This window comes from Mus caroli, unplaced genomic scaffold, assembly GCF_978045245.1.
Source record: "Mus caroli unplaced genomic scaffold, Mus_caroli_1 scaffold_8, whole genome shotgun sequence".
In the NCBI taxonomy this organism is placed as follows: Eukaryota; Metazoa; Chordata; class Mammalia; order Rodentia; family Muridae; genus Mus; species Mus caroli.
Window position 1 is genome coordinate 26724024 of NW_028227263.1, and position 14586 is coordinate 26738609.

The window sequence follows — 14586 nt, forward strand, 5'->3', positions numbered from 1 at the left end:
ATGAGTGGACAGGTGGGTGAATAGGTAAATAGATAGCATGAAAAATAGGTAATTGCCTTTCAAATTTTAGAAATGCAATTTCCATACCCAACCTCTAAAAAACTTGAGACATTGTAGCTGTATCTTCCTTATTTCAGCAGCATCAGAGCATTTACTGAGTATTTAATATCTGCTAGGCATTTTGCTCCATGACACCTCACTTAATATTCACAGCTATACCTGAGAGCCTGGCACTTCCATCATGTCTACTTAGCAGATAAGGAAGCAGATTGTAAAAGAAGGTGACCTTCCCAAGGTCACCCAGCCAACAGGCAGCAGAGCTGAGGTGAGATGAGACTGACCCTCACTGTTCATGTTCTGTGCTTGCCCATGAGTCTGCCTCAGATGTTGGCATTCAGGGCACGGGACAAGACAAATGCTGTGTCTACTGACCTCTGTCTTGGTTCACCCTCCCATCCTGGTCTTTGCAGACATTCTAAGGAACGACGTCTTTCTTTTGACTGAGGACTCTCCTAATGTTCCCTTTGCCCTCTCCCTAAGCAGATGGTTTAATTACTTGAAATCATTTTTTTAAACCAAGGACATGCAGGTGAATTTCCTCTCCACTCTATCCTAAGTTACAAAATTGAAATTGAATTACTTCTTTTTTCCATAAGCTAGCATATTGTGATCAAACAATTCTCCCAAAAATACCTTTCCTTGTCCAGACCCTTCCAAGTTTCCCCCTTGTCACACATAAGGAAGTTCAGAGTCAGGCAAGACTCCCAATTCTAAATCCAGTTCCTGTCGAGAATGCTCACTGGCCACCTAGTCTATGCCAGATTGCTATTCCTAATGTTTATAGAGTTATCAATAAAAATCACTAACATTAATATAGTGCTGACCAATATGCAAAGTAAATTAAAACTTACAAAGAATTCATCCATTATGAAACAGAAGCTCGACGGAGTTAAGTGGCTTCCCTGAGCTACTTCTAGAAGGCAGAGTTAAAACTGCAGCTCTATGCCAGGACATCAAAACCAGAGTTGTGCCTTCCATGACTCGTGCAAGCCCACCCTGTGAATCTTGTGGGACTTTTCCATTGTCCATTCCTTTGTGAATTGTCTACAAGCTACTGGTGCCACAGAGGCAGATAGAGCTGGGCTTCTGCTCTTGGGCAAGGTACAGTCTACTTGAAGAGATGAAGCTAAGTATGCCATGGGCCAAAGATGTGCCTTGCCAGCACCAGTTGTGGATTAGTGGCAATGTTGGCAAGAGAGTGGGAAGAGACAGATGTGTTCTCGCTATTCTCTGGATCCCACGCTCCTACCTTCTGAGACACACCACACCCTGTGTGTGCTGACCACAAATTTGTTCATCATCACATACAGGCCAAGCAGCTCTCTTATGAGATTTATAGCTAAGCAATGACAAATGACCTTTGTTCTTACTTGTAAGATATGTCCTGTCCAGTAGGCAAAAAAAAGTAAACTGACAAACTATTAGTATGCCATGGGGAGCATTCAATATTTAGTTATGTTTTACCTTTTACAACACCCTTTGTGTGTGGCATTAATTCTTACCATACAGTAGAGTGGTTCACTTTAGAGAAAAACCTCAGGATGACCTCACAGCCCCAAAGAGTGGTAACTCCTACATTCATTGCTCTCCACATCCCTATGCAGCAGTGGAGACAGCTGAAACACAGCAAGACTGCTGGAACTTTACCAGTAGAAACTAAGCTAACTCATTTGCTGCAATCAGGACTCAGTTAGGCAGAATTTGCATCACTGTCACAGAAGAGCTCTCAGAAACGAGTGACAAAATGGTTTATTTTGGCTCGTAGTTTCAGATGGCTCAACCTTGTCAGTGGGGTTGGGGCATGGTAGAGCAGAACTGTTCACATCATGGTGGCCAAGAAACAGAGGGGAGGGAAATGCTAGGGCCTTCTGGCTTTCTTTCTCCTTCCTTTGCCTACCTATGGGATGGTGCCACCCACATTCAGAGAGGGTCTTCTTTTCATTAATCTTATCTGGAATCACACTAGGCAGAAGTCTTCCTCAGTTCCTCGGTGATTCTATATCCTGTCACATGCCAATTAAGATTAATTATCACAATAACTAATGATAACCGTGTGCCTACGCTACACTGGGCTCCATTTTAAGTACCTTACATGAACCGACAGGTCCCATCCTTCTACATCCATGAAATAAATAGACACTATTTCTAAAGACTTGTTTATTTTTATTCCTATGTGTATGAGTTTTTACCTACATATATGTAAGTACACCACATGTGTACACAGTGTCCTATGGAGGCCAAAGAGAGTGTCAAATCTCCTGGGACTAGAGTTACAGATGGTTGTGAACCACCAAGTAGATGCTGGAAATAGAACCTAGGTCCTTTGCAAAACCAACAAGTGCTTTTTGCCACCTCTCCAGCCCTAATATAGAAACTATTCATAAAACAGAAGCACAACATTGGCTGTCAGTGGTACAAGGTCATGGTACTATTGTGGCAAAGCCACGCTTCCAAGCTACTCACCAGATGCTGTAGCCTTGGTTCTTATTTGCAGCAGGAGGTCAAGAGGTGCATGTTAATATTTCTCCCAGAAAAACAGATCTTGCTTCCAACATCACCCAAATAGTGTTTCGTTAAAGCCAGAGTCCCTTTTTTCAGACATGGATATAGGACTTTGGGACTCCATCTTTGGGCATGCAGGAGGATCTCCACCAACCAGGAAGAAATGCTCTCCCAAAGAGACATGACACTGAGAGTGGTATTTAGTGCCTTCCTGGGTAGGTAGGATTGGAAGCACATTTTTTTTCACTCTGGGAAGTGCCAGGAACTAATAGTAGAGATGTTCATGACATTGTGAGACTTTGGCCACCAGACAAACTCTTTGAGAATCCAGAAGACAAAATACAACCAAGATAGGTGGAAAGCACTAACCCTGCTCAAACTGTAGTGCCCTCTGGTAGATAGCTAGGCTGTGTGCATGGAGTCCTCCCGGTATGCTTTCTGATCAGTCATGGCTGATGTATTTAGCCTTTGGTCCTCTTTTCGTCATTCCTCTTGTGACTTTTCAGTTGATCCTTCTTCTATGTTTAGGAGAATATAACTATATTTTCTGCAATTAATAATTGTAAATATAATTATAATTTTAATTATAATTATAGTGGCTTTCTCCTCTGATTTTTGGTTCTATGACTCTAGTTAGCATGCAAATTTGGATTCTTTTTTTTTTTTAAGATTTATTTATTTATTTTATGTGTTTGATTGAGTACACTGTAGCTGTACTGATGGTTGTGAGCCATGATGTGGTTGCTGGGAATTTGAATTCAGGACCTCTGCTTGCTCCAGTTGGCCCCGCTCACTCCAGCCCTGCTCACTCCAGTCTAAAGATTTACTTATTTATTATATAAGTACACTGTAGCTGTCTTCAGACACTCCAGAAGAGGGTGTCAGACCTCATTGCAGATGGTTGTGAGACACCATGTGGTTGCTGGGATTTGAACTCAGGACCTTCAAAAGAGCAGTCAGTGCTCTTAACCGCTGAGCCATCTCTCCAGCCCTGGATTCTTTATTAGAAACATTAGTATATATTTGATAAATTAGTTTTACCTATAGTATTTTGTTAGAATGAGAGTATTGATTACGTTTTTTTCACCAAACACAGACCAAATGGCTTTGAAGACAGCACACCTGACACAGAGTAAAGATGCCCCTATAGCAATTCATGTGGAATGTGGGTGTCTAGATTCAGATGCTACATTCTGAAAGAACTGCTGTGTATAGGCGAACAGGCTACAGACTGAGCACAAGTCCCTGAATAAGACAGAAGCACACAGCTATCCTTGTGAGAGCTCTAATATCAGGACCGCAAAGAAAAGAGACAACCATATATGAGTAAAAGTATTTTGGTAAAGAATTAACTGGATGTGGTCTTACAGGCAGGCAGCAAAATATTACCCCAGGATGCTAAACCTGGCTGTGAAATCAATAATAACCAGGAAACTGGCTGAATTTTTATTAGCTTCTAAAATCTATTATAATCTATTTATCTGAGAATGGGAAGAGATGAGAGCAATGGAATTAGAGTTTTTCACGTATGAATGCTTTTGAGAATGCGGATTCAAGAGAAATTAGCAGCTATTTTAATTTTCTACTATCTCGCTCCCCATACCAAATCAGGCTACCTCCAAAATATCTCATGATAATTAACATTTGCCTAACGCTTTTCCGGTTTGCAAAGCCGCTTCACGGGCATTATCTCCAGCAGTCCCCAAAACAACCTTGGAAGTTTGCAAAGCAATTTCACCGAGGTTATCACACCGGGCTCTTGAATTCTCATCCTTCATTCCCCTGTGGTCCACACAGCAGCCATGCCTGTCCTCTTACAGCTCTGCAAACACAGCATGTGTTCACACTTCTGTGACTTTGTACTTGTGACTCCACCACCAGAAAAGAAACTCACTCTTCTCTAATTTGACCAGAGTGCCTTTATTCATTTTGGGGAGTCAGAAAGCAGGGAAAGGGTGAATGGTGAATAGCTGTTGTTGGTACCCATGATAGTAGCTGCCCAGTGGAAACAAGAGCAACATTTCCGACTTGCAGATTGTGTGGATATCAATGAAAGCTATGGTGCCCCCTTAAAGAACTGTGGCAACTGACATATTGCAATTGGGGAAGACATGGGTTCAAATTTAGACTGCTACTTAGTTAGAAGTGACTTTGAGGCAGTCACTAAACCTAAGCCCACATGTTCTCCATTACAGAAGGGTCTAATAAACCCCATCTTCAGAGTGAGGGGCACAGCAGTGACCCCTGACCATGGAGCTCTGTCCACCATTTCTAGCTTGTCAGGAGACACTGCTAAATGGAAGCTACTCTGATGATCTTGGCCACTTACTTTGTGGCAGGAAAGGTCGTAAAATCATTTATTGCCAGTCCTCATTTTTACAGCTCCTGACGTGATTATTTACTGTTTCTCTAATTTCTAGGGAGGGGGCAAGGCCTTTTCCCAGAGACGATTAGTGCCCTGCCTTACATGTGGCATTTTTGCTCAGGGCTTAAAATGACAGTTTGCTTCATCATAGGCAAGGTTATAGCAAGGCTGGGGGACATCAGGCTGCTGCTGATGGTGGGTGAACAAGCTGATTCATGAAGGACAAGCAAGAGTCATCCAGATGATGGACAGGAGAAGGACTATAGGAGGATAAGAGTGTGCAGGCAAAGACAGAAGGCTGGAGAGAGTGTGTCGTGTTTAGACAGCTTTGTTTCTCCATAGAGTGGACAAGAGTAGTGAGTAAGGGCAGTGGTGGCGCACGCCTTTAATCCCAGCACTTGGGAGGCAGAGGCAGGCAGATTTCTAAGTTCGAGGCTAGCCTGGTCTACAAAGTGAGTTCCAGGACAGCCAGGGCTATACAGAGAAACCCTGTCTCAAAACAAACAAACAAACAAACAAACAAAAACAAAAACAAAAAAAAGAGTAGTGAGTAAAACCAGGATTCTTGAACAGAGGCCAAATTCCAGCCCTGCCTGCCATCTATGTGCAACCCTTCAAAGCCCCCTTGCCACACAGAATCTGTTTTCAGTCCTATTTTTCAGAAGGAAGAAAAAAAAAAGACAGAAATTTCATTAACTTTTCCAAGGTCACTATCTTAAACCAACTTGTGTTGCTGTAACAAAGTATCCGAGGCTTGCCGATGTATAAATTAAAGAGGTTTTAGTTACCCCATGACCCTGTTGTCTGCAAACTTCAAATATCACCAACCATGTTAACATCTAGCAAGGGTGTCCTGGCTGTGTCATAACATATCAGCAAACATTGGTGCAGAGAGCATGCATTCTGAAGAGAGAGTTCAGGTGATGTGAGAGGAAATGCAGCCAGAGAGCCTGGGCTTGCTCTATGAAATCCACTCTCACAGGAACTAACTTCTGTGAGACTCGAATCAGTCTCCCCAGAAGAATAGGCTAGTGAAATATCTCAGCAGATAAAGCACTTGCCACCAAGGCTGAAGGACTAAAATCAGTCCCTGGAAACCACATGACAGTGACAGAGGGCACAGAGGTGGGTTTTCAGAAGCTCCCAAAACTAAACCCATTTCCATATAATTATGCCTTCTTGAACTATATACCATTCAGTTGTGAGCTTAGGCTGGAACATACTTTAAACACACACACACACACACACAATTTCCAATTTCTCCAACAATAGAAAATTGAAATCAGTCCCCGTGACCCACATGATGGTGAGTAGATCTCACACCAGATGTCCTCTGATCGTCACATGCATGCCATGGCACACTCCCACAAACATACAGAATAAATAAGTGTTTAAAAGAAAAAGAACAGTCATGAGTAAACCACCAACCACCAAACCCCACCTCTTAAAAGCTTTTAATACCACTTGGGGAAAGCAAGCTCCCAGGACAACCAGCCTCATCTAAGCTGTACAAGTGAGAGCCGAGCCTATCATGCACAGCATCATGGCTGAGCTGGAAAGATATAGCTTCTTCCCTCCGTGGCACACAGGCTGGGTCCTGAAACCAGAGAGAAACAAACTGCTCCAAAGTGACAAGGAAACCATTGGCTCCCTGTTCATCTCATCTCGGGAAGGTCCAAAGCCCCTTCCTCTCCATTATCCCAGGGCACAGAGGTGGGTTTTCAGAAACTCCCAAACTAAATCCATTTCCATATAATTACGCCTCCTTGACCTACATGCCATTCAGCTGTGAGCTTAGACTGGAACATACTTTAAAAAAAACCACATACACACACACAATTTCCAATTTCTCCAACAATAGAAAATTGCTTCCCAAGGCCCCCAGGTAATTAGACATTGTCCTTTGGGTATGGCCTGTTCCCTGCCTGTCTGCATCTCCAGCACAGACAGCACCATTTTGACCCTGCATCTGAACACAGGTCCCCCTGTGGAACAGAACATCCCGGGGAGGGCAGCCTTGGAGGTGCGTGCCCAGACTGTGTGTGCTGGGGAATTTTCCAATGTTCTTAAACATCCAAATCCCTGTGATCTTTCCTCTGCTAAGCCAAGATGGTGGGCAAGGAAGCCCACCCTGCATGGGAGGAGGTTACTTCTCATCAACCCAGTCACTCTTGTCACATCACGTGGATGAGGAAGCCCCGGTGGCTGGCCATACTTACCAGCTTTGTTGACAGTCATAGCAGGACCTCTGTTACACACACACAGACACACACAGACACACACACACACACATACACACCTCATTACTCTTCAGAGATGCCTGTGGTTTGCCACAAATAACAAGCTTTATACTTAGTAAAACCCCTTAATGGTCAAAAAATTTTTGTGACTCCCCATTGCCTTAAGACAAAGCCCCTCCAACAGGACTGCAAGGCCATTGAAGTGAGAAATGGTCTCTACTTCTTACCCAGCAACCCCTTCTCACACTTTCCCTCTCCCTCTCCGTCTCCTCCCTCTCCATCTCCCTCCCATTGTCTCTGAGAAAAGGGCATTGATAAGGAGTCCTAATGAGGACAACTTGAGCTGAAAGGCAAACCTACAGGAAAGTATGGGTCATCGTGACCTTCCTTCTTCTTTTTTTTTTTTTTTTGTAATGTATTGATCTTGTGTATATGTGAGTGCAGGTGTGTGCACATGGAAGTCAGAGAACAACTTTTTTGTGTCTCGACATTCTTGCCTTCCATCTTATAGCAGGATCTCTCCAGTGATTTCACTGCTGCACTCCTAGACTAGTGGCCTATGAGCTTCCAGGGAATTCTCCTGAAGTCTCGCTTGATTCCTATGCTCCATAGGCCTCAGTCCATTCTTGGATGACTAGCAGGCCTACCACATGTCAGCTCCCCTGTGTCCTTTTCCCTCTTGTTTCAGTGCATACACTCCAGAGCACCAAGTCCTTCCTTACCGTTGAAGCAGTGTCTGGGATTCCTTCTCTACTTCTAATCTTTTGCCTGTCAGGCTTTATTTCTAACTGCTTCCCAGAGCTCTACATGAGCCAGACTGCAGGTACTTACACATACTTGTGTGAATATGGGGTGTGTGTGGGTGTGTGCGTGTGCATGTGTGAGCACTGCTTCTAAATCTTTCTCAACACACTGAAAGATATGACCACAGTTGGCTGATATCTCAAGTGAAACCACACAGCAACTGCACTCTTGAAAGGGGTTAGGGTTTGTGCTGTGCCCTGGGAGCTCCATGCCCTCCTCATGCAAGCACACCATGCCAACCTGGTGCTCTATAAAAGCTCTAGCACAGAGCTACTGAAGGGATCAGGAATTTTGAAACAAGCCTTTCTGTTGCCTTGGACTGTTTCCATTTACGTGTTCTGAGTACATTGAACTTGGACCCCACACTCTGAGAACCTGACCCACAGTTGGGTATGCTGTTGGACATCCCAAGTTTATGTTGGGTTAAACTGGGTGCATTGGATTAGAAGAGTATGGCCTCAAAACACAATACCAAATTTCCAAGCAATCATCAGCACATTTGATTGTGTCATCCAAGTTATTTCCTCAGTAACCCCTTAGAAATATTCCAGTGTATTTGCAATATTCCAGTGTATGGGGAGGCCCTCTGTGTGTCCATGTAGAGTATTCACCAAACACCAAACACTAAGAAGTTGGTGTTAAATTAACAATTATTAGCAAATTGAACCTGAGGAGTCTACTCTAAGCCTGTTTACCTGTGTAATAGCAGTGTATATACTTTGTGGTCCCAGGTACTGCTGTGGCCACTGTCCCCATAATGCAATTCATGAGATCTTCACAACAGCTTGTGAGTGCCACATCATGGTGGTTCTCAGAGCTGAGTGAACTTATGCACAGAGAAGTGAGAGCCGTTGTCCCGGTTCACACAGCCAGAAAGTAGCAGATGTATATTCAGCAACCGATTTCTATTTGTTACATGTGTCCTTCTTGGATGATGCCAGGAGCCCTTGTGCTACCTTCTTGATCATAAAAATGGGGTCCATGGTCCTTGGGGGCTGCTCTTGCAGTGTCTGTCTGAAACAGGAGAGCTATTCCAGCATGTTCATACCAGCTCATGGCTCCCCACCTAATGTGTCGTGCAATTGAGGATGCTAGATACAAAGCAAATACTAGGAAACAGCTGGGGTTTTGAAGCCATGTTGATCACTGAGGTTTGCACACAGCCTTGGCTATTAGGTAGTGAGCTGTCTTTATGAAGCAGCCCCACAGAGCAATAGCCTTAAGGCTAGAAAGACAGCTTGAGTCAATGACTAAAGAACTGTAGTTTTACTGTATCACACTCATTCCTATTTCCTGGTGTTTCTCACAGTCATATGTCCGTGCCTTTGCTCAGGATGTTTAACTCTACTCTGCATGATCTCATCCTTCATGCCTCTAAGAAGCCTTTACTGGACCCTGACCATGGACCAGTAAGTGGCTACATCTCTTGAGCCATACTTGCTACACGTTCAGTCTCCTTTCTGCCCTCAGTGTATGAACAGCACAAGACAGGGGTGGGTTTAGCATGTGCCCTTGAATGAAAGAAGCAAGCTCAGAGAAACATATGACTTACCCAAGGTCACAGAGCTGTGAGAAAGAAGAACATAGCCCTACAGGTCAGCGTAGGATATGAACTCCCTGTGAACGGGGAGCTCTGTATGTCTGCTCATCACTGCATCTTTGTCTCTGGGACAGTGTCTGTTGCATAATAGGTAGCTTAGGAAAGGTTTGTTGAATGTATATGTGAATACCAACATTGTTTATTGCTTCTTTTGTCCTTGCCATGGGAGAACAAGGCAGGGTCACCGAAAATGATGGCTTTATGTTGGCCACATTTTATATGCACAATTGATAAGCTATTTGCCCACTGCTAAAAATACGTACTGCTGGCAACCATTGGATGGATAGTGCTTAGCTCAAGATGTTTAATCAAACAGCGACAACCCAAGCAGAGCCACAATTAGCCTCTGACACCCCAGTGAACTCCAGATGAACAGCCCGGAAGCCTCTGACTTCCTGTTAGTCCCCTGGCACCCAGTGACCATCACCCTGGGTCTGAAAAACAGCAAAAGAATAAATGAGCATCCTCTGCCCAAGGCAGACACCAGCTGGAGCAGATGGGTAGGATAGGCAGAAAGAGAACACATAGGATGAATGCCATGGAGAATAACCAGTGGGGAACATCACTGGGTAGCAGAAGAGACAATGGGGTCATCTCAGTCATGCGCAGTGGAGTTCAAGAAAACCATTAGATCCAGAAATCCCTTTATCCTCTCCTCCTCCTAGTCCCAGGGGTCCCCGAAGGCCATATGGCTCCTCTGAAGGACATTCTTTTCTTCCCTTGACTTTCTCATGTCACACACATTTGCTGATATACATAATGGTCCATTCTCCCAAGCTGATTTAAAAAATAAAAAGCATATGAACAAGTTGGTATCAAGTAGACTTTAGAGTCTCATAAACTGTGCTCCAGTCTGAACTCAAGGATATTCTTGTTGATTAAGAAGTTACCCCTCAGAGCTTCAGTATTCTCATCTCTAAAACAGAGATAAATCTACCTCATGGTATGGGGGTTAAATTCAATATATATTAAAACTTCAGAGTGTGAGATGCATAGGATATATACTCAATAAAGAGAAGCTTTCTAGGTTTTGGGATATGCATGCTAGCCAACTTCTCTGCTATGGGTTATGCTTTCAGACCTTGGGAACTATTATTTTAAATGTACCTTCTTTGCTTAGTTTTAAATGTACAGCTCTTGTAGGCGTCATGCCAGATGATGAGAAAGCTGGTTGGGGCATTAGATATGATCATGTTCCTCTTCCAGACCTTGACATTATTCATCTATGAGTAGATGAAAATCTTACCCACTTCATTAGTATGGACTCAGTGCTATATGCAAATGGTCCTCAACTTGTAGTGGTGTTACTTTCTGATAGATCTGTGAAGGTCACAGTAAGCTGAAACTCTGGGAAGTTGGCAATGGGCTATTTTATCCAATCCACAGAGAATCCTCTTACCCACACCACAGACTCTTAGTCGTGTTTCTTCACAATGCCAGTCCTGAAAGATGTATTCACTGTTAGCACCCAGCACTTAGAGACAGGGTTGTATTTCAAATCACTAGACCATAACAGTATCCAAATTCAGACCTTACAGTATGGCTTCCACTGAATGCATAATCACCTCTGTGCTTTCATACTGAAGTGTTCACTCTAAACACTTCTTCTCTAACTAATGATACTATTTAGAAAGGTTCTGGAAACTTCAGGAGCTGGCCTCTAGCTACATGAAGGAGGTCAGAGGAGGCAGCTTCTGAAGAGTACCTTATTCTTGCCTACTTCTTGTCTTGCTCTGATTCCTGACCAGCCATGTTTGCCCATCACGATGGTCTGAACCCTCTGAAGCGGGGAGCCAAAACAAATCATTCCTCCTTTTACTTCCTTGGTATAAGCATTTAGGTACCATAATGAGAAAAAACTATTATAATAGCATATTATAACATTAGACAGTGTGTCATACTACAGCTATTATGTGTGAAGAAGTGAGTTCAGTGCCTGGTACTTAATAAGCACTCAGTAGCTGTTAGCTGCCCTGTAATCTTCATATCTCTTGCCTTGTGGTCTCTTTGGCCAATGCTGTTCATTCTTTTTCCCTGTGGACCAGTGACGTCCATACTCACTGTCTTAGTCAGAGTTTCTATTCCTGCACAAACATCAAGACCAAAAAGCAAGTTGGGGAGGAAAGGGTTTATTCAGTTTACACTTCCACACTGCTGTTATCACCAAGGAAGCCAGGACTGGAACTCTAGCAAGTCAGAAAGCAGGAACTGATGCAGAAGCCATGGAGGGATGTTTCTTTACTGGCTTGCTTCCCCTGGCTTGCTCAGCCTGCTTTCTTATAAAACCAAGACTACCAGCCCAGAGATGGCACCACCCACAAGGGGACATCCTCCCTTGATCACTAATTGAGAAAATGCCTTACAGCTGGATCTCGTGGAGGCATCTCCCCAACTGAAACTCCTTTTTCTGTGATAACTCCAGCTGTGTCAAGTTGACACAAAAGTAGCCAGGACACTCACCCTCCCCAGATGTGAGCTATGATACTACATTGATGGTTAGCACTCCTTTACTAACTGGTTTTGATTATAGATATGGAAATTGAGGACCTGATAAGAAATAGAAGTCCTGGGCACCTAGGGACACATCAGAATCCAGTCTAGCAAAGAGGTATCTGCTATGGCACTCCAGACGTCTAAGAACACTTGTATTGACTGAACTTGACACTTGAGCTAGATAGCTCATTCTAGAGTTATCTATCCTGCCCCATAGACCAGAAGGAGTCTCAATCAAGATGGCTAGAGCCTCATGAGATCTCCCATCATTCAATGTCTCCTTAGAAACCTCAATTGTGACAGTTATTTGTGACAAGCATGATTGCTGGTTAAATATTTTTTGAGCCTGGCTCTAGCCAAGAGCTTTATGGTTTAATCTTCACAGTAGACCTTTAAACCAGAAGTCATCCTTACTCTCATTAGCTGATGGGATATGTGAATTTTGTGTTTTGACCAAGAATGCCAGCCTGAAAATTGTGGGTTTGGGGCTCATGAGATGGACACCATACCTGGCACTGCTAAAGGGGTCAAGAACCTGATCCTAGTTAGGTCATAAGCTCTGTGGGAGAACCCAATAAATATTATTCTGCCAAGTAGACATAGTGTTAAAATGTCCGCTAACGTCTTGTCGCAGTACCCATAAATCAGAGCCTCTGTCATCCCTCATCAGAGAAGCTTACCTTGCAGTAGATGGCAAGTAACACAGAGACCTTTAATTGGTCATATCCAGAGAATAAGAAACTGTGAAGTTTTCCATTCTAAATGATACATCACACACACACACACACATGCGCGCGCGCGAGCGCTCACACAAGGCTCACAAATCTTGCAAGGTGGGGAGAAGAAAGTTTGTTAAGAGTCAGATGTGGTGGACACCCATCAGGGAAACAGTATTTTCTGGGCACAACTGGGTATGTGCGCACATGGACACAACTGGGCAAATGCACACAGGAACTAACAGGGATTGTGCTATAGCACACACACAAGTCCTCAGCAAGCTCAAGCCAGACAAATCTCAGCCTGGAGATCCCACTAGTAGCTGAGGAAGTAGCATTTGGAAGCTGCTGAGTGAGGAAAAGAAACTATATTTTCTTTAATAATATAACACCTGGTAGGTTGACCACATACCAGGTAAGGCTCCACTCCCAGGACTAACTAGACTTGATGGTAGAAATAAAAATAAATAAATCTCAAAGTTGTATGGGAAGGTAAAGAGAAAATAGTTAAAAATAAATAAGAAATAATAAAAATAATAATAAATAAATAATAGATAGTTAAGGGAAAGGATAAGAGAGTGAGAGAATGAATATGTTCAAAATATATTATATTAAGTTCTCAGATAATTGATTAAAATGTTGACTTTTAACAACTGAGGATTTAGGAAACCAACTAGGAACTCCAGAATCCAAAAAGTAGGTCTCTCATTGTAAGTGTCCTAACCATTCTGGTAACTCTCCACTCAGAGATTGCTGCAGAGCCACAAGACTGCCCAAGACTGGTTCCTGTAAAGCCCTGCCCCATCTGTCTTTCTGACAGACTCTGAGAGCTGAGAAGGAACAGCTGCATCCATCACTCTGTTCAGAACTTGACCCAGAATGGCACTGTCAAGTGCTTGCAAGAAGCTTCTTCATTTTGCCAGCCATGCTGTCTCAGCCAGGTGGCATCTTCTCTCTAAATATCAGGTTTCTCATCTGTTTTCAGAGACCAGGTCCTGTGTTCCACCTGCATTGTCATCTCCCTAGAGTTTCCCGTGTATCACACTTCTTCTTAAATAAGAGTTTACTTTATAAGTAAATGCTACTCTAAGTAGAAAATAATATTCCTACTATACCCTAGAAACTATTTCATTTTGCTGATGATATGATTTTTGTCAAGTTCTTTATAATAAGGTTTTAGTAAATTTACAAACAAACTAACTATATTTATAGCTCCATAAGTAGCAAGGATCATCAGTAAATTCCATACAAAGCCATCAATGCACAATTGTTCCTCAATAGAAGGTAGCCATAAGAAAATGAATTCTGCACTAAGTATAATTTGGAAGGTTTTGGGTCTGTTGGCTGCCTTGAATGTGTCTTTATGATCAAGGTCTAAAGTTGCCATGGTTACCCAAGGAAGTTGCCCGTGGTCAAAAAGCCAAAACCAATTCTGCTGTCAAGAGAAGGTCAATTGATTGGCAGGACAGACACTAGCCTGCAGCATGGATGCTGACTCTCTCACTGTTCCACTGCCCTGAGTCAACCTTTCCTGGGACAGCAGCCATCTTTGTTCTTGCCAGTCTAGTCTACAAAAAAAACTACTGCTCTGTTCATTTCTAGAGGCAAGTCCAGAGAGGCCGCATGGACCCCACACTCAAGATCCCACAGGCAAAATCCACAGCATCTGCAGCACTTTGGTAGGCCAATTCATCTTTGTCCCAATCAAACCCAGCTGTAGTTCAAAGACTACTTCCAATATGGTGGCAAGGCAGCCACTAACAAAAGATTTCACATGAAACTTTTTCTATGTAAAAGTAGAAACAA

At 43.2% G+C, this 14586-nt stretch overlaps 1 protein-coding gene across 1 annotated transcript in view; it reads left to right on the forward strand.

Moving 5' to 3' along the window:
• Gpr139 (G protein-coupled receptor 139) overlaps positions 1-14586 on the forward strand; it is a 40215-nt gene that overhangs the window by 14134 nt on the left and 11495 nt on the right. The gene's annotated exons all lie outside the window — the stretch shown is intronic.